This window comes from Schistocerca americana, chromosome 7, assembly GCF_021461395.2.
Source record: "Schistocerca americana isolate TAMUIC-IGC-003095 chromosome 7, iqSchAmer2.1, whole genome shotgun sequence".
In the NCBI taxonomy this organism is placed as follows: Eukaryota; Metazoa; Arthropoda; class Insecta; order Orthoptera; family Acrididae; genus Schistocerca; species Schistocerca americana.
Genome location: NC_060125.1, coordinates 133666029 through 133693280, shown reverse-complemented (window position 1 = coordinate 133693280; position 27252 = coordinate 133666029). Strand labels below are relative to the sequence as shown.

At 42.7% G+C, this 27252-nt stretch overlaps 1 protein-coding gene across 1 annotated transcript in view; it reads left to right on the top strand.

The window, feature by feature from the left end:
* The first annotated feature begins 3404 nt into the window (after window positions 1-3404).
* Window positions 3405-27252, top strand: part of LOC124621921 (1-phosphatidylinositol 4,5-bisphosphate phosphodiesterase-like) — a 603554-nt gene continuing 579706 nt past the window's right edge. Inside the window, exon 1 of the mRNA XM_047147427.1 lies at window positions 3405-3555. The gene's annotated coding sequence lies outside the window, so the exon portion shown is untranslated. The remainder of the gene's footprint in view (window positions 3556-27252) is intronic.

Here is a 27252-nt window from a genome sequence, read left to right as displayed (position 1 = left end):
TGATGCTCTGACACACGCTGAAAAGAAACATCAAAATTCTACAGTTTCTTTATTAGTCACACTGCTCAAAGCTTAACCCAGGTACACAATCTGATAAAAAGTATCTGGACATCAAGTAGCCGACGTTAATACGTCGCGTGTCCAGGCTTCACCTTTGCGATGGCCCGAACTCTGCTGCGGACACTTCCTGTGTTTTGTCTGAATGTCTGTAGAGGAAATGCGTCCCTTTCATCCTCAACGGCCGAAACCAGAGAAGGTAGTGATGTTGAACGCTGGTCTGGAGTGAAGTCCACTTTCTGACACATCCCAGCAGTAGCGTTCCACTGGGTTCAGGACGAAGATCAGGGCAGGTCAAGCCGCCTCAGGAATGTTGCTGTTCATAAACCATTGCCTCAGAGATGCTACCTTGGGCTCCATTGTCATTCTGATAAAACCATCGTATCCAAACAGTTTCTCTACTGCACTCAGTACACTATAGTGTAAAATGTGTTGATGTCCTTCTGCATTCAACTTTGACGTAAGTGCAATAAGGAGACCACATCCTGATGACAAAAAACATGCGCATGCCACAACACCACTTCCTCCATATTTAACTGTTAACACTGCACACAATGGCAGGTAACATTCTCTGGGTATTCGCCAAACGCCACCCTTTCATTCTATTACTACAGGATGTAGCGTGATACATCACTCCAGATCACTCGTTTCCAGTCATCCACTCTACAGTTGCTGCTCTTTTTACACCACCTCAGGCATCGCTTAGTACTAACTACTGGCATATGCTGGCACCAGCACACCTTGCAGCATAGAGGTTACTAGAGTATCGGTAGAGGCCAACAGCAAGACTCGCTGGAAGCACGCCGCCAAAGCCATGCCAGCTGCCAGGATTTAGGATCTCCGCCGCAGACCGGAGGGACAGTTTAGCCAATTAGTTAGTCAGTTAGTTCGAGCCTGTTACGCCAGTTAGTTAGAGTCCATACCCCACGGAGTTCCAGCTTGTCACCAAGATAGAGCCGCAGACTTAGCCTCTAGCGCAGAGACAAGCCACCTGATAGTGAACATAGCGGACTTCAACAGCATTGAGGCTACGTGGGCTATACAGAAGAGAGCTTGTACCACAGCACAGGGGAACTTAAAGTCTTTTTACGAATAAAGAAACTGGTTATTAATTGTGTGCAGTTTTATTACAATGAGGATACTGCCCCCCAACCAACAGCCTCTCCTTCTTTCCCGTGGTACAGCTACAGAGACAACGAGACGACATAAAAGCTGCTAAAAAGAATACAACAAAATGTGTGGCTTCTGAACTGTGACTCGACAATTGTACCTCATTCTTTTTAACTCCATACGCCCAGTCATTGTGGTAGCTGGACAGCTGCTGCCAATTTGGAACTCACGTGTGATTCCTTCCGCTGGTTTCATAGGAGTATTTACAGCTACCCTCCGCAGAGCTCAGTGGTTCCTGCCCGTCAGTGTAAGAAGTCTGCCTGTCCTCGGTTCCTTCGCATTTCTACTTCACAGTCACATCATCAACTATCGACTTGGACAGCTTTAGAAGGTTTGAAATGTCCCTTATGGTTTTGTTACATAGATGACATCCAAGGACCAGTCCACGTTCGAAGTCACAGTTCTCCTCACCGACGAGATCTGGTGTTTCTGCTTCTCTGCTGTCAACACAGAACTCTGCTCCACGTCTGCTTTTGTGCTGGTGGACCTGCCTCTCATGACATCTAGTGGTCAATACTGCATCACATAGGGATGTCCGCATACTTTAGATCAGATACTGTACTTTTTGTATCAAATCTCACTGGACAGTCTGTTTCGCTGTGCTATATTTTTATCAAACCAACTTCTAAAATTGAAAAAATGTGTATGGATGGGTGCTGGGAGGAGGTAAAATGCCACCGTTAAATGTGAGAGGAGGGAAGCATTTCAATTACCACTGATGCTGAGTGAGAAAAATATACAGTTTCTCTAGTTATGACTATAGTTGGACAGTGGTAATAGTGAATTCTCATTCATTACATCGGCACAACTTAGTAATATGGGTCTCCACCATTCATAAGTACGAAGACGAGTGAAACTAGAAAATTTCAATCACAGTTAATGAAAGTTCACATAATATCTGAGATGCTCCATATGATGAGAACTTTGAATTCCTCGGAGGCTGTTGCGTCAGAGAGTCCTTGGATCTTGCTCTCGTACTAAATTTTTAAATAAAACACAGAGTATAAGAGTTTTTGGTCTTATATTGTTACTGGTTATCAAGTACATAGATGGAATATACATTGGCCATCTGGCAGCCTTCCGAAATTCAATACTGCCTGCTGACTTCGTGGCTCATGCGCCATTTCCTTTTGTACAAAACAAAACAATCGAATGCAGTGTTAAAAGTAAGACTTACAAAATAACAATTAAAAGTCATGAGATGATTTTTGTTATTTACATCCAAAAATGGGCCACATATTTCCCTACATGTTCTGATATTCAATTTGGAAAAGTTTACTTAATTATATATATATACAATTTCACTGAATTAACAGTACAACACTTTAAATTACATTTATAAACAAATCATTTTGAATAAAATACCATCAACAGTATTTCGGCTTGCTCGCAAGTAGAGCAATCATTTTAAATGATCATAATCAATAAATATCGCACCTTTTCAGAAATAGGGTAGAGGTAAATTTTCAAGGATATGTGTTGCAACACGACTGCACAGTTCATATCACGAAATTTCAAAGTTTGGTTATTAACAAACGACTTACTCCCCTTAGTTGCTCATATAAATCGGGTAGTATATTAATGTGAAATTTAATCTGAGATAATAAATTCATCTGTAATAATTTTTAAATGGCAGTTTACTACTGGAACTTGGTATAGACATAACAGTGTAAAGCCCAGAAATTTAAAAATTCGAGCTGAAGTGACCTCTTCAGAGAATGTCGACATGATAAGAAATTTCAAATAGGGATGGGAAGGTAGTCCCATTTCATCTGTAGTATTTATGCCAGAAGTTTCAGGATCTGTACGACTCTTGATGCTCGGCCAAAGGAAGTGATTTCACACTCGAAAAGAATGCTGCCAAATAAAACAGAACGTTCCGCAAAATGTAAGCGTAATTTTAGGTCCCAGTAGAAAACTCGGAAAGTCTAGGAACACCCAACAAAATTTTTGAAACTATGATTTTAGATGGGATTGCTACGGCTTTCGCCGTTCAAGTGGAAACAAGGTCTTGTTTCAGCAACACGCGGAGGACAGACCGCCGTGACAGCAACGCCATCTGTGAGCCCGAGCGAGAACTCGTCTGGCCGGTCTCCCGCGTCCCGCCAGAGATAATCTGCGCTGTATCTAAACGTTAAGACGGCGTGTCGCAATCGGCTGACGCGCCAAGTGTTGATTGGATAGGCAAGCGGAAGCTTAGCGGGACCTGCCTATGGACGGCAGACGGCTTACGGTGTGTGTGTATGTGTCTCGTGTGTGAGTGCGCTAAGTCCGGAAGCAGTGCAGCGGTAAACGTCAGCCGAAAATTTTCTCTTTTCTCAATACCAGGTAACTATTGCGTTTCCTGTAAATAATAAAGTAACAGTACGCAGGCTGAATGTAATATTTATTATTCACACTTATTAAAATGTGCGCCATTATGCCGTAGTCGAATGTATTTCTTGTAGAAACCGATCGTCTCGTCCCCATCAGCGTAGGACATCTCCAAGGGTGAAGATACGCACCCTGGCTCGCCGCTCACTGTGGTAAAAATTCGTTTAAGGATGCACCACAGCAGAGTCGTGACGTCGGACGTCTTCCGAACGAGAATGCAATTGGCCGTTGTCGGTTTGTTGTCGTCCGTTATTGCAATTGCCGTGCGGTGGAAGAGTGGCACTCATTGCCTTCAACACTGGAATCTAGATACCATTCAGCCTTGCACCCTCCTCGTTACTATCAACCTTATTGGCGTGTTTAGTAATGTCTACAGCCTTTCGTTGTATCCGCTTGAGTCTTATGAAATCAAATCCGGTGGGCTGCTGGCTGCAAAGCGAGTCGACAACAGCTGATACCTCTGACTATAATCCGTTCATCATAAGAATAAACCTGGTGTAAACAAATACACAGGCGATGATTGGTTAGAGGCCGCAGCACAAGTACACTGGTGTTGTTACGCTCTTGGAAGTAGGCCCGACTTACGTATTAGATACACTACTGCTAAGTAACGTTAAATAAAACCTTAAGATATTCAAAGATATTAACAGCCATCAACGTTTTTCTTAATCACGCTTTAGCTATGCACTTTTAATTTCAAAAATCGTGTACAGTCACAGACTTTGCACTGTTGTGCTCTGATTGGCGCGCTGTTAATACGCAATACGAAAATGGCTGAGGCTGCTTTCTGTTCCGTAATGAAACAAGCCTGTGGAACACGGTTAAAAAGTGCCGTGAAATAGGTTATTCTTAATGTTTTTCATAAATTTACAAAAATAATCGACTTTGAAGTTTTCAGAGGAAATGTGTTAGATATAGTTGAGATGCACATGTGCATTGGATGTACAGCGGAATCGGTACCGTAGTAGATCAGTAACATACTGTAGTTCATGGTTTGGTGGTACAATTTTCAGTCTCATTTTTTTCCTAGTTCAATTTGAAATACCTACATCTCGTAACTGTAAAATTCATCATCATTTTTAGGAATAAAGCACGTCTTCTTGTTTCTAATTACATAATGAACGGGAAATTCCTGTTTTCATTTCAAATATAAATTCTTAATTATCGATAATTTATGAAAGACTGTTAATAAAGGTTGCTTAAATAAAGGAATCGTATCACTTTAATTCTTAAGGGAAAAATGAAAAACCAAATACTCTTTATTTGGATGTGTGTATTGTTTTATACCACAGATGTAATAGTTGCGTAGAAACTTGAAAAACAATCATTCTCACGGCATCGAACACACCATACAAATACTGCATTTTTACATATGCCACTATACCATTGCAATATGAAGCCAACAGAACTGATATGCAGCCAAGTTAAGGGATTTGGCCTCAGAAATAAAAAGACTGTTAAGTTACCAGACGTACCGGAACTAACGCACGCAGCTTTTTCCATGTCACTGTCGAACAGGTAATGAAAGAAAAGGAGAAAATGCGGCGCCTGGATGGCTTCGTGGATTCTGCTGTTGATCGACTCGTTATAAAGATAGCAGATGACGGTTCCAGAACTGAAATGTATTTCTCGGATTCGGATAAGAGGGAGCTAAGACATCACCAAACGACTGACTGTATTTAATACCTTCAGTGGCTTCAGTGAAATACCTGCAGTGTGCTCCTACATCACACATAGCACGCTCCGAAAAATTACCCTGTGTGTAACTGGGAACCTTCATCACTCTTGTTTGTAATTAGAATGCTGGAAACCTAAGAAGCGCGCGGTAGTACTGAAGTTTTGCCGAATATTAATCATCCCCTTTAAAAGTTAAATGACATTCGAAGCTATATTGTTTCTCTGCTCGTCTCTTTTTTATGTCTGAACTGCAACTGCTCACGTCATTGCAGGTTAATTGAACCGCGGGCTGGTCTGTCCTGTCCAAGTGTAATACGCCGGTGAAGCTGTTGTCCCGCATTATCTCTCCGTCCAAGTGGGTGTAACATATCATAAAACGTATCCCTATGATCGAACTTGACTGTACCGGCCACAGCTTGGCTTCCGCTCCACGTGAAACGAAATCCAATGAGATCAAGCAAGCGCGGAAGAATACATGTCGTAATGTTCACATCAGGGTTTATTCTAATGATGAACAGAGTATAACCCCTTACAGTTAGTTGCCATTATGTTCCTTTAGTCTTTTTTCGACAGTTCATTTTGTAGTTCCCATTTACACACCTCCACAACTATGTGGCATCCTGCAAATTCCTGCGTCCTTGGCTGACCTTAGGTGCCGCTGCATCTTTTGATGTATTTATAAACTATAACGACATTTCGCTTCTCCAATATCTTCCCCGTGTGATGAGTGACGTGTTTAATGTCGTGGGTACTACAGTAGAAAAATGTTCAAATGTGTGTGAAATCGTATGGGACTTAACTGCCAAGGTCAGCAGTCCCTAAGCTTACGCACTACTTAACCTAAATTATACTAAGGACAAAATCACACACCCATGCCCGAGGGAGGACTCGAACCTCCCCCAATACCATACTACAGGAGAAAAGCTGGAAAAACTACTGGAAGGACGCAAGGACAACTGTGGGAGAACCAGATAGGTTGGCTGTTGATTTCCAGCCAGGAGACCGTCAGATTCGATTTGATAAGATTCACTTCCGGGCTGCCACCGCAGAAAAATAATTTTCGTGTAGACTTTGCTTCCTTGCGCAGGGTTCAGAGTGGAGTTATGTTTTCTGGTGGTAAGATACTGAACAACCTCTCGTCAAACATAATTCGATATACCTTTCAGCTCAAAACAAAAAGACAAGCGTATTCCACTAGCCACTCTTTCTAAAAATTATCTGAATATTTAGATTCAAAGATTGCGAAGAAGTAATTTGATTGATTTGATACCGTCTGCAGCTGTCATGTTTCCCTTATCTTAAGAGAGATTGTCAGCTGGAGGCAGTACTAAATAATTCAAACAATATGTCGCAGCTGCGGACGCAATCTCAGTGTAAAACAGCTAGCAGTGTTGTTACGACGCCTTATCAGAAGTAATAATGTTCTATAAATACACTCGATGAAACTTCCTGGCAGATTAAAACTGTGTGCCGGACGGAGGCTCGAACTCGGGACCTTTGCCTTTCGCTCTAATGGTAGAGTTCGAGTCTCGGTCCGGTACACAGGTTTAATCTGCCAGGAAGTTGCAGATCAGCGCACACCCCGCTGCAGAGTGAAAATTTCATTCTGGAAACATTCCCTGCCATGTCTCCGCAATATCCTTTCTTCCAGGAGTGCTAGTTTTGCAAGTTTCGCAGGAGAGCTTCAGTGATGTTTGGAAGGTATGGGACGAGGTACAGCCGAAAGCAAAGCTGTGAGGACGGGGCGTGAGTCGTGTTTGGGTAGCTCAGTCAGTAGAGCACTTGCCCACGAAAGGCTCCCAAGTTCGCATCTCGGTGCGGCACCCAGTTTTAATCTGACAGGAAGTTCCATATCAGTGCACACTCCTCTGCAGAGTGAAAATATCTTTCTGATATAGACTCGGTATTTATAAATCTAATAAGTGAATATTGATCTGCTACAAGCAGATGAACCGCAGCTACGTAGTATAACTGAGGGAGCAGTAGCTTTGTTACTAGTTTACTCGATTAAGTTTAGATGGTGTAAGTGTGAAATGCATTAAGCAGTATGGTAGTAGTTTATTGTTATGCGGTCTGCAGGTTAAATTTTGATGATTTCCATTCATTTGTTAATGTATACGTTGATTCGTTCCGCATTTTTGAATATTCCCATGTTACCATGGTATCCTAGGAACGATTCTACGATAGACTGTAAAGACAGGCCATAGAGATAAGTAAACTCGCAAGGAGGATGTGTGTGACAGTGAATGTAGCATCTACATCTACACGGTTATTCTGCAATTCACAATTAAGTACCTGACAGAGGGTTCATCGAACAGACTTTAAGCTACTTCTCCACTGTTCCACTCTCGAACCGCGCTGGAGAAACAAACACTTAAATCTTTCTGTGTGAGCTCTGATCTCTCCTGTTTTATTATGATCACCATTTCTCCCTGTCAGGGTGGGTGCCAACAGATATTTTCACACTCTGAGGAGAAAGTTAGTGATTAAAATTTTATAAGAAGGTCCTGCCACAGCGTAAAATGCGTTTCTTTTAATGACTGCCACCCTAATTCTTGTGTCATATCCGTGGTACTCTTGTCCTTATTTCGGTACAATTCAAAACGAGCTGTCCTTCTGTGAAGTTTTTCGACGTCCTCCGTCAGTCCCATCTGATGCGGAACTCACACCGCAGAGCAGTACTCCAGAAGAGGGCGCATAAGCGTATTGTAAGCAGTCTCTCTAGTGGATCTGATACGTTTTATAAGTATTCTGCCAACACATCACAGACTTCGGTTTGCTTTTCTCACAACATTATCTATGTGATCGTTCCATTTTCAGTTATTTGTAATTTTAGTCCCTAAATCTCAAGCATGTTAGAGAATTTAAAAAGGAAAATGGATAGGTGAAAGTTCGGTGGCAGGAGGAACAGGTCTTTTGGTCAGGTGAATACAAGGTAATAAATACAAAATTAAATAGAAATAATGCATGAGTAGGTTTAATAATAAATGAAGAATAATAATACTGATAAGCTACTATTAAGAGCATAGTGCACGCATTATTGTAGCCGAGGCAGACGCGAAGCTCACACCCATCACAGTAGTACATGTTCATATGTCAGCTAGCTCCGCAGATGATGAAGAGATTGAAGAAATGTATGCTGGGATGAAAGAAATTATTCAGATAGCAAAGGGAGATGAAAATTTAATTGTCATGGGTTGGTTGGTTGGTTGGTTTGGGGGAAGAGACCAAACAGCGAAGTCATCAGTCTCATCGGATTAGGGAAGGACGGGGAAGGAAGTCGGCCGTGCCCTTTCAGAGGAACCATCCCGGCATTTGCCTAGAGCGATTTAGGAATATCACGGAAAACCTAAATCAGGATGGCCGGAGGTGGGATTGAACCGTCGTCCTCCCGAATGCGACCCAGTGTGCTAACCACTGCGCCACCTCGCTCGGTTAATTGTCATGGGCGACTGGAATTCGATAGTAGATAAACGAAGAGAAGGAGGAATAGCAAGTGAATACGGACTGAGGGGAAGGAATGAAAGAGGGAGTCGCCTTGTAGAATTTTGCACAGAGCATAATTTAATCGTAGCTAATACTTGGTTTAAGTATCATGAAAGAAGGTTGTGTCCATGGAAGAAAATTTGAGATACCGGAGGATTTCAGATTGATCATATAATGGTAAGACAGAGATTTCGGAACCAGATTTTAAACTGTAATACATTTCCAGGGGCAGATGTGGACTCTGACCACAATACAATGGTTATGAACTGTAGATTAAAACTAAAAAACGTGCAAAAAGTTAGGAATTTAAGGAGATGGGAGCTGGATAAACTGAAAGGACCAGAGAGTTTCAGTGGGAGCATTAAGGAACGATTGACAAGAATAAGGGAAAGGAAAACAGTAGAACCAAAATGGGTAGTTTTGAGAGACAGCAGAGGATCAAGTGGGTAAAAAGACGAGGGCTAGTGGAAATCCTTGGGAAACACAAGAGATAATGAATTTCATTGATGAAAGCAGAAAATATAAAAATGCAGTAAATAAACCAGACGAAAGGGAATACAAACGTCTAGAATATGAGATGGACATGAAATGCAAAATGCCTAAGCCGGAATGAGTTGAGGACAAACGTAAGGATTGAGAAGTATGCATCACTAGGGGAAAGTTAGATACCACCTAAAGGAAAATTAAAGAGACCTTTGGAGAAAAGAGGACCACTTATGTGAATAACAAGAGCTCGGATGGAAAACCAGCGTAAGCCAAGAAGGGAAAGCAGAAAGGTGGAAGGAATATGTAGAGGTTCTATACAGGAGCGATGTACTTGAGGGCAATGTTATGGAAACAGAAGAGGACGTAGATGGAGATTACATGGGAGATACGGTACTGCGTGACAGATACGTTACAACTACTGATAGCCTCGGGAGAGCCAGCCATGAGAAAACTCTTCCATCTGGTGAGCAAGATATATGAGACAGGCAAAATACCCACAGTCTTCAAAAAGAATACAATAATTCCGAGTACAAAGAAAGCAGGCGCTGACTGGTGTGAAAATTCCCCAACTATCACTTTATTAAGCCACGGTTGCAAAATACTAACATTATTACTTTACAGAAGAATGGTAAAACAGGTAAAAGCCGACCTCGCGGAAGATCAGTTTTGATTCCGGAGAATCAATACTGACCCTACAACTTCTCATAGAAAATAGGTTAAGGAAAGAAAAACTTATTTATAGCATTTGTAGACTTAGAGAAAGTTTTTGACATTGTTCACTGGAATAGTCTCCTTCAAATTCTAAAGGTGGCAGAGGTAACATATCAGAGTCGAGGGACATGAAGCAGTGGTTGAGAAGGAAGTGAGACAGAGTTGTAGCCAATTCCCGATATTATTCGATCTGTACATTGACCAAGCAGTGAAAGAAACAAAAGGATTTGGATTAAGAATTATAGCCCAGGTAGAAGAAATAAAAACTCCGAGGTTTGGCGACGACAGAATTACGTCAGAGACAGCAAAGGACACGGAAGAGCAGTTGAACGGGATGGGCAGAGTCTTGAAAGCAGGACATAAAATGAACATCAACAAAAGCAAAACAAGAATAACGGAATGTAGTCGAATTACATCTACATCTACATCCATACTCCGCAAGCAACCTGACGGTGTGTGGTGGAGAGTACCTTGAGTATCTCTATCGGTTCTCCCTTCTATTCCAGTCTCGTACTGTTCGTGGAAAGAAAGATTGTCGGTATGCCTCTGTGTGGACTCTAATCTCTCTGATTTCATCCTCATGGTCTCTTCGCGAGATATACGTAGGAGGGAGCAATATACTGCTTGACTCCTCGGCGAAGGTATGTTCTCGAAACTTCAACAAAAGCCTGTACCGAGCTACTGAGCGTCTCTCTTGCAGTCTTCCACTGGAGTTTATCTATCATCTCCGCAACGCTTTTGCGATTACTAAATGATCCTCTAACGGAGCGCGCTGCTCTCCGTTGGATCTTCTCTATCTCTTCTATCAACCCTAACTGGTACGGATCCCACACCGGTGAGCAGTATTCAAGCAGTGGGCGAACAAGTGTACTGTAACCTACTTCCTTTGTTTTCGGACTGCATTTCCTTAGAATTCTTCCAATGAATCTCAGTCTGGCATCTGCTTTACCGACGATTAATTTTATATGGTCATTCCATTTTAAATCACTCCTAATGCCTACTCCCAGATAATTTATGGAATTAACTGCTTCCAGTTGCTGACCTGCTATATTGTAGCTAAATGATAAAGGAACTTTCTTTCTTTCTTTGTATTCGCAACACATTACACTTGTCTACATTGAGATTCAATTTCCATTCCCTTCACCATGCTTCAATTCGTTGCAGATCCTCCTGCATTTCAGTACAATTTTCCATTGTTACAACCTCTCGATATACTACAGCATCATCTGCAAAAACCCTCAGTGAACTTCCGATGTTGTCCACAAGGTCATTTATATATATTGTGAATAGCAACGGTCCTACGACACTCCCCTGCGGCACACCTGAAATCACTCTTACTTCGGAAGACTTCTCTCCATTGAGAATGATATGTTGCGTTCTGTTTTCTAGGAACTCTTCAATTCAATCACACAATTGGTCTGATAGTCCATATGCTCTTACTTTGTTCATTAAACGACTGTGGGGAACTGTATCAAACGCCTTGCGGAAGTCAAGAAACAAGGCATCTACCTGGAAACCCGTGTCTATGGCCCTCTGAGTATCATGGACGAATGGCGCGAGCTGGGTTTCACAGGATCGTCTTTTTCGAAACCCATGCTGATTCCTACAGAGTAGATTTCTAGTCTCCAGAAAAGTCATTATGCTCGAACACAATACGTGTTCCAAAATTCTACAGCTGATCGACGTTAGAGATATACGTCTATAGTTTTGCACATCTGTTCGACGTTCCTTCTTGAAAACGGGGATGACCTGTGCCCTTTTCCAATCTTTTGGAACGCTACGCTCTTCTAGAGACCTACGGTACACCGCTGCAAGAAGGGGGTCAAGTTTCTTTGCGTACTCTGTGTAAAATCGAACTGGTATCCCATCAGGTCCAGCGACCTTTCCTCTTTTGAGCGATTTTAATTGTTTTTCTATCCCTCTGTCATCTATTTCTATATCTACCATTTTGTCATCTGTGCGACAATGTAGAGAAGGAACTAAAGTGCAGTCTTCCTCTGTGAAACAGCTTTGGAAAAAGACATTTAGTATTTCGGCCTTTAGTCTGTCATCCTCTGTTTCAGTCCCATTTTGGTCCTAGAGTGTCTGGACATTTTGTTTTGATCCACCTACCGCTTTGAAATAAGACCAAAATTTCTTAGGATTTTCTGCCAAGTCGGTACATAGAACTTTACTTTCGAATTCGTTGAACGCCTCTCGCATAGCCCTCCTCACACTACATTTAGCTTCGTGTAATTTTTGTTTGTCTGCAAGGCTTTGGCTATGTTTATGTTTGTTGTGAGGTTCCCTTTGTTTCCGTAGCAGTTTTCTAACTCGGGTGTTGTACCACCGCGGCTCTTTTCCATCTCTTACGATCTTGCTTGGCACATACTCATCTAACGCATATTGTACGATGGTTCTGAACTTTGTCCACTGATCCTCAACACTATCTGTACTTGAGATAAAACTTTTGTGTTGAGCCGTCAAGTACTCTGAAATGTGCTTTTTGTCACTTTTGCTAAACAGAAAAATCTTCCTACGTTTTTTAATATTTCTATTTACGGCTGAAATCACCGATTCTGTAACCGCTTTATCAGGTGATACTGAGGGAATTAAGATTAGGAAACGAAGCACTTAAAATAGCAGATGAGATTTGCTATTTGGGCAGCAAAATAACTGGTGATGGTCGAAGTACAGAGGATAAGGAATGTAGACTGGCACTGGCAAGAAAATCATTTCTCAAGAAGAGAAATTTGTTAATGTCGAGTATAGATTTAAGGATCAGGAAGTCTTCCTGAAAGTATTTGTATTATGTGTAGCCATGTATGGAAGTGAAACATGGACGATAAATCAGTTTAGACAAGAAGAGAGTAGAAGGTTTCGAAATGCGGTATTACAGAAGAATGCCGAAGATTAGATGGGTAAATCACGTAACTAATTAGGAGGTATTTAATAGAATTGGGGAGAAAAGAAATTTGTGGCACGAGCTGAATAGAAGTACAGATCGGTTGGTAGGACACATTCTGAGATATCAAGGTTTCACCAGTTTAGTGCTGGAGGCAAGCATGATGGGGAGTTGGGGAGGGAGGGGGGGGGGGTTAAAAATCGTATATGAAGACCAAGACATGAATACAGTAAGCAGATTCAGAAGGATGTAGGTTGCGGTAGTTACTCGGAGATGAAGAGGCTTGCACAGGATAGAGTAGCATGGAGACCGCATAAAATCAGTCTTCGGACTGAAGACCACAACAGCAACACCAACAAGCATTTACTTGAGTTTACGACCTTTAAACTTGTGTGATTTATCGTGTAACTGAAATTTAGTGGATTCCTTTTTGTACTCATGTTGATGACTTCACACTTTTTATTATTTCAAATTGCTACTTTTTGCAGCACATAGGCATCTTGTCTACATCATTTTGCTACTCGTTTTGGTTATCTAAATAGTTTACAAGACGGCAAATGACAGCATAATCTGGAAACATTCTAAGAGGGCTGCTCAGATTGTCTCATTACGTCATTTATGTAGATCAGGAACAACAAAGGGCCTCTAACACTTACTTAAGAAACGCCAGATGTTACTCCTGTTTTACTCGATGACTTTCCGTCAGATATTAAGAACTTCGACCTTTCTGACAGGAAATTATGAATCCAGTCACGCAACTGAGTCGATACTCCGTAGGCACGCTTTCTAATTAGAGGTCGCTTGTGTCAAAAGTCTTCTGGAAACATAAAAATATGGAATCAGATTGACGTCCAGTGTCGATAGCATTTATTACGTCGTGAGAATAAAGAGCTAATTGTGTTTCACAGAGCTAATTGTGTTTCACAGGAACGATATTTTCTGAATCTGTGATGGCTATTTGTCGATAAATCGTTTTCTTCGTGGTGTTTCGGAATGATCGAGTACAGTATACGTATCTAAATCCTTCTGCAAATCGTCGTTGTGTGATATGGGTCTGTAATTCAGCGGATTACCACTGTTTCATTTCTTAGGTATTGGTGTGACTTGTGCAACTTTGCAATCGTTGGGTACGGATCTTTCTTCCAGCGAACAGTTGTATATAATTGTTAAGTTTGGAGCTTTTGTATCACTATAATCTGAAAGGAACCTGACTGTTGTACAATCTGGACCGAAGGCTTTGCCTTACTTTAGTGTTTTCAGTTGCTTTGCAACGCCGAGGATATGTACCGGGTGATCAAAAACACAGTATGTATTTGAAAACTGATCAGGGAATAATGTAGATAGAGAGGTACAAATTGACACACATGCTTGGAATGACATGGGGTTTTATTAGAACTAAAAAAATACAATCGTTCAAAAAATGTCCGACAGATGGCGCTTCATCTGATCAGAATAGAAATAATTAGCATAACAAAGTAAGACAAAGCAAAGATTATGTTCTTTACGGGAAATGCACAATATGTCCACCATCATTTGTCAACAATAGCTGTAGTCGAGGTATGTTGTGAACAGCACTGTAAAGCATGTCCGGAGTTATGGTGAGGCATTGGCGTAGGATGTTGTCTTCAGCATCCCTAGAGATGTCGGTCGATCACGATACACTTGCGACTTCAGGTAACCCCAAAGCCAATAATCGCCCAGAGTCTTGGGACCTGGGAGACCAAGTATGACGAAAGTGGCGGCTGAGCACACGATCATCACCAAACGACGCGCGCAAGAGATCTTTCACGCGTCTAGCAATTGAGGTTTTTTTTTTTATTCTAATAAAACCCCATGTCATTCCAAGCATGTGTGTCAATTTTTACCACTCTATCTACATTATACCGTGGTTTATTAAGTTTTCAAATTTATACTGATTTTTTGATCACCCGGTGCATCTAAGTTACTCATGTTGGCAGTTGTTGTTGGTTCGAGTTATGAAATATTTATTTCGTCTTCTTTTATGAAAGAATTTGAGACAGTCATGTTTAGTAACTGTGCTTTAGTGGCACGGTCATCAACAGCATCAGCATAGCTATCGCGCAGTGAAGGTATTGATTGCGTCTCGCCATTGGAGTTTCTTACATACGACTAGAATCTTTCAGGATTTTCTGCTAGATTTCGACGCAGAGTTACGTTATGGAAACTATTAAAAACTTTTTGCATTGGATTTCGTGCTAAATTTCTAGCTTCTGTAAAACTTCACGAATCTTGGGAACTTTTTTTTTTTTTTTTAAATTTGACATGATTTTTCGTTGCTTCTGCAAAAGTGTTCTGACGTGTTTTGTGTGTCATGGGGGATCCGTACTATCACTTATTAATTTAATTGGTGCATAGCTCAACTGCCGTCGATGCTATTTCTTTGGATTTAAACGGCATCTGGTCTACGCTTACGTAGACTGGAAGGAGTGAAGACTGTCTCTTAGGAAGGAATATAGCGAAATTTTATGTGGTTTTTAAATAGATGTATTTGGCGTTTATTTTTTGTGGCTTTGGATCCGATATTCAGTTTGGCTACAACAACCTTGTGGTCACTTATCCCTGTATCTGGCACAATGCTCCCTTCTTGGTCAGGATTATTTATTGGAAAGAGGTCAAGTGTGTTTCCGCAACAATTTATACTTCGAGTAGGCTCCTGAACTTGTAGTTCAAAATAGGCATTTAGTGCGATTTTGGACGACGTTCTATACCTACCGCCAACTATATACATGTATTTTCGCCAACATATTGGCGACAGATTGAAGTCACCACCAACTATATAACTGTATGATTGGGGTATCTGTTTGAAATTACACACAAGTTTTTGACTGTTCAATAACTATATCCTTTGAGTCGAGGGGTCGGTAAAAGCAATCAATTATTAATTTATTTGGGTTGTCAAGAACACACTTTACCCATACTAACTCACAGGAATTTTTGTCAAGAATATCCTTTACCCATACTAACTCACCGGAATTATCTGCTTCAGTTTCACTACAAGGTCGACTACTTCTGCCAGGAATGTATAGTTGCTAGATTATTTTTGATGCCGAAGAAGATTTTCCAGCGTGGGGCATTTACATGGAGCACGGAAGAAACCGACAACGGACAGTTGCGTTCGACATGTGATGTCACGCCTCTGTGGGCAGCACGTGGAAACGAAACGTCTCTTCAGTTGGCCACGGTGTGATTCAGACGTTCATAAAAGCTACAGTCCCCTTTAATACGTTCTCCTCTGATGCTGACGATACGTTGGATTTCTTCAAAAAATTCGTTCGACGACAGCACACTAACCTGTAATATTGTAATAAGTGTTACTTCTCCGCTCAGGAACGCTTACATTTTCCGATAATTATTATTGTTAGTGTATAAAAAAATGGTGCAAATGGCTCTGAGCACTATGGGACTCAACTGCTGTGGTCATAAGTCCCCTAGAACTTAGAACTACTTAAACCTAACTAACCTAAGGACAGCACACAATACCCAGCCATCACGAGGCAGAGAAAATCTCTGACCCCGCCGGGAATCGAACCCGGGAACCCGGGCGTGGGAAGCGAGAACGCTACCGCACGACCACGAGATGCGGGCGAGCACTATTGGACTTAACATCTATGGTCATCAGTCTCCTAGAACTTAGAACTACTTAAACCTAACTAACCTAAGGACATCACACAACACCCAGTCATCACGAGGCAGGGAAGTTAATGTATACAACAGAGTTTCAGATAAGAGTATTTAATTAAGATAAAACCCGGATACCTACTTAAATTTTTCTCATAATATAACTGAACGGCCCGACAAAAATGTTTCACACCCAGAAGATATTGTCGGATGTCTATGTAATTTCGTATACGTACGTACCATCGTCGTGTATGAAAACTATGACAGTTACCGTTCTCTATGACAGGTAGAACGGTCACAAGAGTACATTGGTGTTGTTCGTGCTTAGTGTTGTTACCAGATGCGGTGGCCTGTTCGAGAGACACGAACAGCGACAGATGCTGTGAAGGACACGGAGATTCTGTGTATTCGTATGAGATAGCGTTATCAGCACCTGACAAAGTTTGAAAGGGACCTCATTATGGGTCTGTATTTGGCCGACCGGTCAGATAGTACTAGAAGTTTGAGCGGGATTCGGATGTGACACAGGCCCGATGCTGGACTGCATGGCATACTCGCCGTCAATGTTCCGGTCGATTGAATGTGACCACAAGGGAGGTCTTCCGTGTCCTGCACCAAGCCCATCAAAGCCCCTACTACAGCTACATCTGCATGGATACTCTGCCAGTCAGACTTAAGTGCCTCGCAGAGGGTTCGTCGAACGACCTTCACAATAATTCTCTATGATTCCACTTTCGAACAGCGCGCGGAACAAACGAACACCTGTATCTTTCGGCGCGAGCTCTAATTTCCATTCTTTTATTATGACGATAGTTTCTCCCCAAGTAGGTCGGCGTTAATAAAATACTGTCGCATTCGCAGGAGAAAGTTGGTGATTCAAATTTCGTGAGGAGATACCGCCGCAACGAGAAACGCCTTTGTTTTAAAGATGACCACCCCAGATCCTGTATCAAGTCCGTGACACTCTCTCCCAATTTATCTATAATACAAAACGTGAACTTTCTGGATGTACTCCGCTAATCCTATCTGGTAAGGATCTCTCACAGCGCAGCAGAACACCAAAAAGAGGACGGACAAGCGTAGTGTACGCAGTCTCTTTAGTAGATCCGCTGCGGCATCTAAGCGTTCCACCAATGAATTGCAGTCTTTGGTTCGCCTTCCCCACAACATTTTCATTGTATTCATTGCAATTTAAGTTGTTCGTATATCTCCTAGGTATTTAGTTGAATTTACTGCCTTAAGATTTGTCATATACATCGTGTAACAAAAGTTTAACGGATTCCTTTTAGCACTCACGTGGATGACGTCACACAATTCTTTGTAGTTACCTGCAAATTTTCGCATCATACAGATATCTTTTCTAAACCTTTTTGCAATGTTTTGATCTTCTCGTGAATTTACCTTACGTTAAATGACAACCTAAGACGGCTGCTCAGACCGTCTTCTAAATCGTTGATATAGACAAGGAACAGCAGAGGGCCTATAACACTACCTTAGGAAATGTCAGACATCACTTCTGTTTTACCCGATGACACAGTTGTGTGTCATGGACATTCTGCATCTGTACCTCTGCTGTGACAATACCGTGGTGCCATTTCTGAACAGGACACTTCTTGTCCACACACGGCACGTGTCTCCGTGACGTACACATTCTCCTGCGATCACCAAGATCCTCACGTGTGTCCCCGACATATCACGTGTGTAACCAGCCTTGGTGCCGACTCTGTACCAGTGTCAGTACCCAGATTATCGGACCAGTTACGACAGTTGCAAGCCAATTCGCCTCAGGAGAGATACAACGGCATTTCCAGAGAGGGTGCAACCACACACTGGTAAGTGGGCTCATAGTGCCAAGTCCTTCGTATATTTGTCTCGATTTTGTAATAATCACTGAAATAACATGATATAACCTCACAAAAAGCGACGTTTCAGTTACTTTCCTCTTCCCTTTTGGGTGCTTCACTTTGTTTTGTTGACCGCTGAATTCACTGAATACACCAGTCTCTGATTTGAGCTCGTACATATTAATCGTTGTAAACGGAGAAGTGCGAGTACAAAAGCTTTAACTGCGTCCTCTTTGCTCCACATGGGAGAAGAGTACGTAAGAGTTCGCAGTTGAAATTTTTCAGTAGTGGACACAGAGAGAGCTTCCTGTAGCCTCATAGTCCGTATTTTACTCTTTACCCCATTACCACCAAACCCACGTCTCCACCATGGGAAAATGGTTTTTTTTCGGTTTGGTTTTCTGAAGATATATGAGTAATTTACTACGAAGAACGAGGTTTTTTTATTCTAGAAGATCGTGTTTTCTTTTTACGTCCTTCCTTCTGTTTTCCTTCTCATTATCGTGTTTCTGTTTGAGAGCATTCTTCAACAGTGATGAGCAGCGGACGTCCGATTTTACACCTCTCCGCTTCCCTCTGTAAACTAACGACAAATTTGGCAAAGGGTTGAGGGTCGTGTCCGTTTGCACACTTTCAGCACTGAATTTTAGCACAGCCTTTTGAGTTCCAGGGTCGATCCATTTCAATGGACAACGGCCTCCAGTCGTCTTATTATTCTTGAGGATATTTACTGCAGTTTGGTCTCTTTCTGTTACATGAGAAGGAGCAAAATACTCCGACGGTTTCTCTAAAACCTTTCAAGCGCGTGACGGGAGGAGTCGTGTGATGTCTGCTTCTATCGCAACCCTTACCCCATCAGCGCTGATTCACTAATGACCTTGCAGTCGACGGGACGTCGTGCTAGTCGTACACATCAGTTATTTATCTCACACAAAAACCCGTTAAAGGGGAGTAAAAGTTCCGGAAAATAAATTCAACCTGAATCTCAAACAGAGTCTGGCTACAAGTGAACTCGTCTTCACAGAAACTCCCGTACTTCTTTCCCCGAACATTTATGACAGCTGTCATTTTTGGCGTTTTTCGTATTCCTTAGAACATAGCATTTTATGCAGGCCTCCACGCTAGTCTAAATGTGCAAGCCTCTTGATCTATGCGTAACCACTGCAACCTACATCCGTTCGATCATACTGTGGGCACGTCTTGTTCCGTACCTACGTACATTAAAACCCGAATACAGGCACAAAGGCTTGCTGTACACCGACATGACAAAAACCACTGGATCCTCCTAATATCGTGTCGGACCTTCTTTTGCCCAGTGTAGTGCAGAAACTCGACGTGGCATGGACTGAAAAAGTCGCTGGAAGACCCTGCTGCCTCCATAGCCATGCATAATTGCGAAATTGTTGCCAGTGCGTGAACTAACCTCTCAATTATGTCCCATAAACGTTCGATCGGATTCATGTCGGGCGATCTGGGTGGCCAAATCATTCGCTCGAATTGTTCCGTATGTTCTTCAAACCAATTGCGAACAGATCTGGCCCAGTGTCATCGCCCATTGTCAACCAGAAAAATTCCGATGTTCTTAGGGAACACGATGTCCATGAGTGGCTGCAGATGGTTTCCAAGCAGCAAAGCATAACCATTTCCAGTCAATAATCGGTTCGGTTGGACCAGCGGAGCCACGCCATTTTATGTAAGCAAAGGCGATACCATTAGGGAGCCACGACCAGCTTGCATAGATGACAACTAGGGTCCACGGCTTCGTAGGGTCTGCGTCACATTCGAAATCTACCATCAGCTCTTATCGACTGAAATCGAGACTCATCTGACCAGGCCACGGTTTACCAGTCGTAGTGTCAAACATAGTCACGAACTCAGGAGAGGCGCTGCAGGCGATTTCGTGCTGTTAACAAATGCACACGCGCCGGTCGTCTCCTGCTACAGCCCATTAACGCGAAATTTCGCCGCACTGTCTCAATGTGTACGTTCGTCGTATGTCCAGCACTGATTTCTGCTGTTATTTCACGGAGTGCTGCTTGTCAATTGGCACTGACAACTCTACGCAAACGTCCCTGGTCTCGCTCGTTAAGTGTAGGCCGTCGCCCACTGCGTTGTCCGTGGGGAGAGGAATTTGGTATTCTCGGCACACTCTTGACGCTGTGGATCTCGGAATGTTGAATTTCGTAACGATTTCGGGACTATTCCATGCGTCTGGTTCAACTACCATTCAACGTTCAAAGTGTGTTAATACTCGTCGTGCGGCCATACTCAACGTCGGAAACCGTTCAGCATGAATCACCTGAGTAGAAATGACAGCTTTGCTAGTGCACTGCCCCCGTGTTCCTTATGTACGATACTACCGTCATTTGTATACGTGCAATTCGATATCCCATGATTTTTGTCGTCTCAGTGTACTGAAATGTCAATACTTGACGCTATACATCGATCTCACTGCATTGTAGTTAGAGTGCTTTCCTGCAAATAATCCGAAGCTTAATTCCTCTCGGAGTATTTATAAATTTCCGACGAATATTTAGATTCCTCTACACATTAAAATAAAACTGTTCAGCAAATTAAATTTTAGTTCGGTAGGTACACTACAATGATTTCATCGAAACATCTTCTAGCTACCGATGAGAACGAAGAAAAGAGCTGTAATGCAGTTCAGATATATTCTGCAAACAACATTACACACAGAGCGCCACGTTGTTCCCGTCTGCTCTTATATTTCAAATCAAATTCTACATTAATCAAATGTTCAAATGTGTGTGAAATCTTATGGGACTTAACTGCTAACGTCATCAGTCCGTAAGCTTACCCACTACTTAACCTAAATTATCCTAAGGACAAACACACACACCCATGACCGAGGGAGGACTCGACCCTCCGCCGGGACCAGCCGCACAGTCCACGACTGCAGCGCCTGAGACCGCTCGGCTAATACCGAGCGGCTACATTAATCATAGTAAGAGCTTTCGTATGACACAACATCAAGTATTGCGTTAGTCATTGAGTTATACGAGCCGAACACTGACAAATGCAACGTTTAGTTTCATACCGTCTGCACAGTAATAGTGGCGTCCCGACACTATTTAGCGGCGGCCGCAGCAGTGGCTCCCTGCTGTCGCTGCACACACAGCGCCAGTCGGCTACTTTAACTCCACCCAGCGCTTCCGGATATTGCATGGCGTCGCAAATTTTCCACCTATTACATTTTTCGTTGTAAATTAGCACAAGATAGGACCCCTAACGCCATATTTCGTCTGGCTGCTCCGTGATATACTTAATGCATTCTCCTACCGTTATCATTTGTGTGTGGAGTAAAATTAAGATTACGGTCGCCATAGCGGAACCGTTACAAAGGATGTACTACCTGATTTGCTATTTTATATTTCCCACGGCATTTTAAGCTTTTCACGCTGACACATGCTTTTCTACGTCCCTGTCATCGTTGTTTCGAAGAATGGAAACAACGATAAGACTTGAGATCCGGCATTTCGGAAACTTCTGACCCATTAGAACGGGTCGATGCTTAAATTACTTGGAATTCTGTTAATTAGTTATTGAGCAGAAACTATCAACAGTAGGTAGTACTTCATGTTTCTGTCACGTGGTTCCGTCAACGAATGTTACTTCGCGACTACACGGAAGCCTTTGGACTGAGAGGTCTTGTGTTTCGCATATTGTTCATAAATTGTTGTTTTGGTATTAAGTTGGCTGAGGTTTCTTATGGATTTCCCGGGATTTGGTCAGTTATCCGGCCCGAGCTAGGTCTCGTTATTTTAAAGGTCGGTCCTTGTTTTGGCTTAGTACGATTTTGGTTTACTGCCTGGTGGTTCTGGTAGTACGCTGGGTCGCTGTGGTTCTGTTGCATTTTGTATGGGGCTGTGTGCTCGGAGCCGTGGAGTACCATTTGTGTGAACTGCTTCACTAGGGAGTACTGATCGAGCCATTCTTGGTCCTCTGCGGTATGAAATGATTTTATTATTGTTTTAAAGTAACATCATCACTTAAATGATTTAATTCTTGTTGCGTTAATTGCAACTTGGGTACTGAAAAATTTAGTAGTGTAATTACGCAAGATTTAATAGTGGCACATGCCTCTTTACCTTTCGTAATCTGTTAATTACCGAAAGACCTTAAGCTCATACTCAAATGATGTGATTTTATTAAATAATTGTATTTTTATGTCATGTTATTGTTTTTTTAAATTTTCTGATCACTGGTGTACTGTTCCAAGTATTAAAATGTTTCAGGTAGCTATTACTTTGGTGGAACGCACGGAACCGCAACGGAGAGAGTAGTTGCGTGCCTTACGTGTCCGTTGTTGGCGCGGCCTGGTGTCCGTTGTTTGTCTTGGTGCACCTGAGTTGAGTACTGTGTTGCCTCCTCCCTTGCGGCCCCGTCGTGTTCCTCTCATAAACATTTCCTTCAAGACACTTTAGTTAATTTTGTGCTAGTATTATTTTAATTTCTTGCATTGGTAAAATTGTGCGGCCTTCATTATGCACACTGTCATAATGTTTCATATATCATGATGTGCGTGTGTAATGGTGCAATAAATGGATGATTGTTATTTCTGTTGGCGCCCTTCATGCCTCCTTTCTTGTCCCTATTGGTACGCTATCCTCGTACTTGTGTTCGTAATCCACAACACCTCGTATATGTTACATTTGCTAGGGACGAAAGTTATTAAGTTTCCCCTGAACAGCACGTAGCAAGGCAATCCAGATATGATCAATAATGTTCATGTCTGTGGCGTTTGGAATCCAGCAGAAGTGTTTAAACTCAGAAGTGTTCCTGGAGCCACTCTGTAGCAATTCAATATTTGTGGGGTGTCGCACTGTCCTGATGGAATTCAAGTCAGTCGGAATGCACAATGGACATGAATGGATGCATGGGATCAGACAGGATGCTTACGTACGTGTCACCTGTCAGAGTCGTACCTAGACATATCAGGGGTACCATATCATTACAACTGCACACGCCCCATACCGTTACAGAGCCTCCACCAGCTTGAACAGTCCCCTGCTGTCATGCAGGGTCCATGGATTCATGAGGTTGTCTCCATACCCATACACGTCCACCCGCTCCATACAATTTGAAACGAGACTCATCCGACCAGGCAACATGTTTCCAGTCATCAGTAGTCCAATGTCGGTGTTGACGGGCCCAAGTGAGGCGTAAAGCTTTATGTCACGCAGCCATCAAGGGTACGCGAGTGGACCTTCGACTCTGAAAGGCCATATCGGTGAGGTTTCGTTGAATGGTTCCCACGCTGACATCTATTAATGGCCCAGCACTGAAATCCGCAGCAATTGGCGGAAGGGTTGCACTTTTGTTAGGTTGAGCGATTCTCTTCAGTCGTCGTTGGTTCCGTTCTTGCATGATCTTTTTGCGGCTCCAGCGATGGCGGAGATTTGATGTTTTACCGGATTCCTGATATTCATGGTACACTCGTGAAATGGTCCCAGGGGAAAATCCGCACTTCATCGCTACCTCGGAGATGCTGTGTCCCATCGCTCGTGCGCCGACTATAACACCACGATCCAACAACTGCGCCAGACACTTGTTGCAACAGGTGTTGCCGGCAGCAGCGCCGTATTCTGCCTGTTTACATAATTCTGTATTTGAATACGATGACTGTACCAGTTTCTTTGGCACTTCAGTGCATTATGTGTTATGTTGGAGCAAAAGCTTTTGATGCAACGAAATAACAAGGAAGTCTGAAGTCTTCTTGCGGCAAAGGCGTAGGATCCGGAAGCGGGTTTTCGCCTCAAAAGAACACTTTACAGGAAGAACGTTATCAGTATCGAGAATATGACGCACCGGTTGTCCATATGTGTGCTGTATTTAATTTAAAAACACAACGTGTTTTGGAAAGACATGATTCCATTATGATTATAGCATGCCACAATACTTTTAAGAACTTAACAATGGGGTCATATCTTTCCAAAACATGGTGTGTTTTTAAATTAAATAAAGCACACATGTGGACAACTGATGCTTCACATTTTTCTAAGGGACACCGTAATACAGACGTGCTGTGGCTTCACAACAGATTTCTTGTAATACTCTCCCATCGCCGTTGCAGCCATATTCCCGTGAGTGCATTGTAAGGAATCGTTCAACAGAAAAATAATCAGAAATGGGAAACACTGTCTGTCCCTACTTCGAACAAGATACTTCGACTGGCAATCGTCGTTCCTGACAATAGCATTTATATCTGGCGTGAACCAGCTGAACACACTGAAATTCTGGTTCCAAAAAAATTTAAAAGTGGTTGGATACAGTTGCTAGAGAGAGCGAGAGATCACATGTAGACCAACACCCGTCGTAGGTTCCTTACCTGACTTGGACGGAGTGTAGGCGGCAGCACAGCACCGTCGCGAGCTGCGGTGGCGTCGGCAGCGGTGAACGACGAAATGAAATCGCTACGCTGTTGTTAGAATTAATATTACGAAGATTTGCGGCTTTATATGCAGAGGGATGCATGAAATTCTCTGCTAGCCAACATTTGCTCGACATTGCCATTTGTCTGAATCGGACAATATACAAAAACAGCCGACCTGTTCTAACGGCATTTCTACTAATGATGCGCCATCTGTGTCCTAGCCAAAACGACTCTCCACCAAGATCCAACTCGAACAACGCGCAGACAGAAAGATGAGTTGCGCTCGCAGTTTTGTTAGCTCGGTTTCCAAAAAATCCGGAGACTGCACAAGTCACTAGCACCATCGTCTCCCAATAGATTGGCGAGGGGCCAATGTTATTTCGCTTCAGCAACTCTTGCACCTCTGGGGATATTACTGAAAGTTCTTCTCAGCCAGTCCAAAGAGATTAAAGATATAAAATTCGGCCATAAAATCTCACTGAATCTGCACTAATTAACAGATCAAAATTTATATTAGACGTGTACATTCCCTTAACCTGTATTTTTGAAGGAAATATCTTGATATGTGAGGCGCAACTCGGGGTACTGACCCGAACTGGAGAGAAAAGAAATGTATGCCACAAAAAAGTCGACTGACAGTAGAGATCGTTTGATAGTACGCATCCCTAAGCATCAGTTAGGTAATTGAGGAAAGTGTGTGGGATAAAATGGTCGAATCCAGTAAGCAGGTACAACTGAATACTGACAAGCTGACGATCTAACGCGACAGTTGGACAGAACTTGGCACGATGCTCCTGGGGAGGACATCCAACAACTCTTATCAATCAGTGCCAAGCCGAATAACTGCTTGCATAAGGGCCAGAGGTGGACCAACACATTGTTGACTTCTCAATTTGTGAAGCTCTTTCTCTTCAACAAGTCATCCACATTTTCTGAAATTGTAATCATTTGTTTGTCTGTACATGTACATCACACCTACTGATTTCTGTCCCATTCTGGTAGTTCTTTCCTGGTACGTCGGTTATCTGTTTTCATTATTTTTGTCTTCAGAGTACATAAACATGCACGGTTTTCTAATCACTGATGCATCTTTTTCCATCGAGTGTAGAATCGTACCTCTGTTCACAAAGTGTTAAATGTTTTCTCAATCTCCTCCTCACAAGCACAAATTTATGTTAGAAATGAAAATATTCGTCCTTATTCTAACGGATTACCACAGGCTTGGATTTTTTTGGGTCAAAAATCGCCGATCATAGCACAGACAATCCGCAATCGGATAATCGGGAGTTCGCTGCACTCAAAGGCACTTGATAACGGGAATTATTTGCCAGAACGCAGGATGCTGAAAACAGAAATAAAGGAAAATCGTAACTGGTAGCAGGTAATACTATTTGAAGAGCAGAAACATCAAACTTTTTAAGAGCCAAATCCTTCATTTGTCAGGAGCATCAGAAAAACGGATCCCTTTTGGTCCATGACTTATAATATATATTCAAAAAACTAAGAACGTACTTTGATACCAGTGAATTATGCTGCCCACCTCTTTCAATAAAGTTCGCTGAATAGTCCTGTAACATTAACGTAGATGAACTATGAACTATAGTTCCCTTACTGTCCTTAGTCACCTCCCATAACTTTGCACCGCTGATCTCTGCAATACATGTCCTGGAAACTTTGCACGAAGTCTTCCTTTGGGATGGTGTTCAAAAGCCGCGTGACATTTCGTTGGATGCCAGGAATATCGTCAAATCTCTTTCCTTTCAAAGCGAGTTTGAGTCGAGGGAATAGCAAGAAGTCTGGAGGATTGAGATCCGGCGAGTATGGTGGCTGTTCGTGTTGCACCAGTCCCCTGTTCGCCAGCAACTGTTTGACGGTATTGACTGTATGTGGGCGAGCGCCGTCGTGGACAAAAAACCAGGAACCTTGTTGTGCGTACTGGGGTCGTGCCCTACGTAGATGTTGCATAAACGGGTCAGAATTTCAACATACCGGGCAACGTTCAACGTCGTTCCCTCAGGTAGAAATTCCTTCTGGATAATGCCTTGCCGGCCGAGGTGGCCGAGCGGTTCTAGGCGTTTCAGTCTGGAACCGCGCGACCGCTACGTCGCAGGTTCGAATCCTGCCTCGGGCATGGATGTGTGTGATGTCCTTAGTTAGGTTTAAGTAGTTCTACGTTCTAGGGGACTGATGACAGATGTTAAGTCCCATAGTGCTCAGAGCCATTTGAACCAATTGATAATGCCTTGACTATCGAAAAATGTGATGAACATGATTTTGATGCGTGATTTTTCGGCTCTGACCTTTTTCCGACGAGGTGATGTCGGAGAACGCCATTTCACGCTTTGTCGTTTCGTTTCAGGGTCGTACCGGAGACACCAGGTCTCATCCTCAGTGACAATACGGTGCAAGAAATTGGGTGTCGCATCAACCGTTAGGACAAAATCCTGTAACAAGACCACAACACGTTTTACTCTTCCCTAACTCCTGGATAAGGATTTGCCTTACGGATTCACGGTTCATCTGCCGTTCAT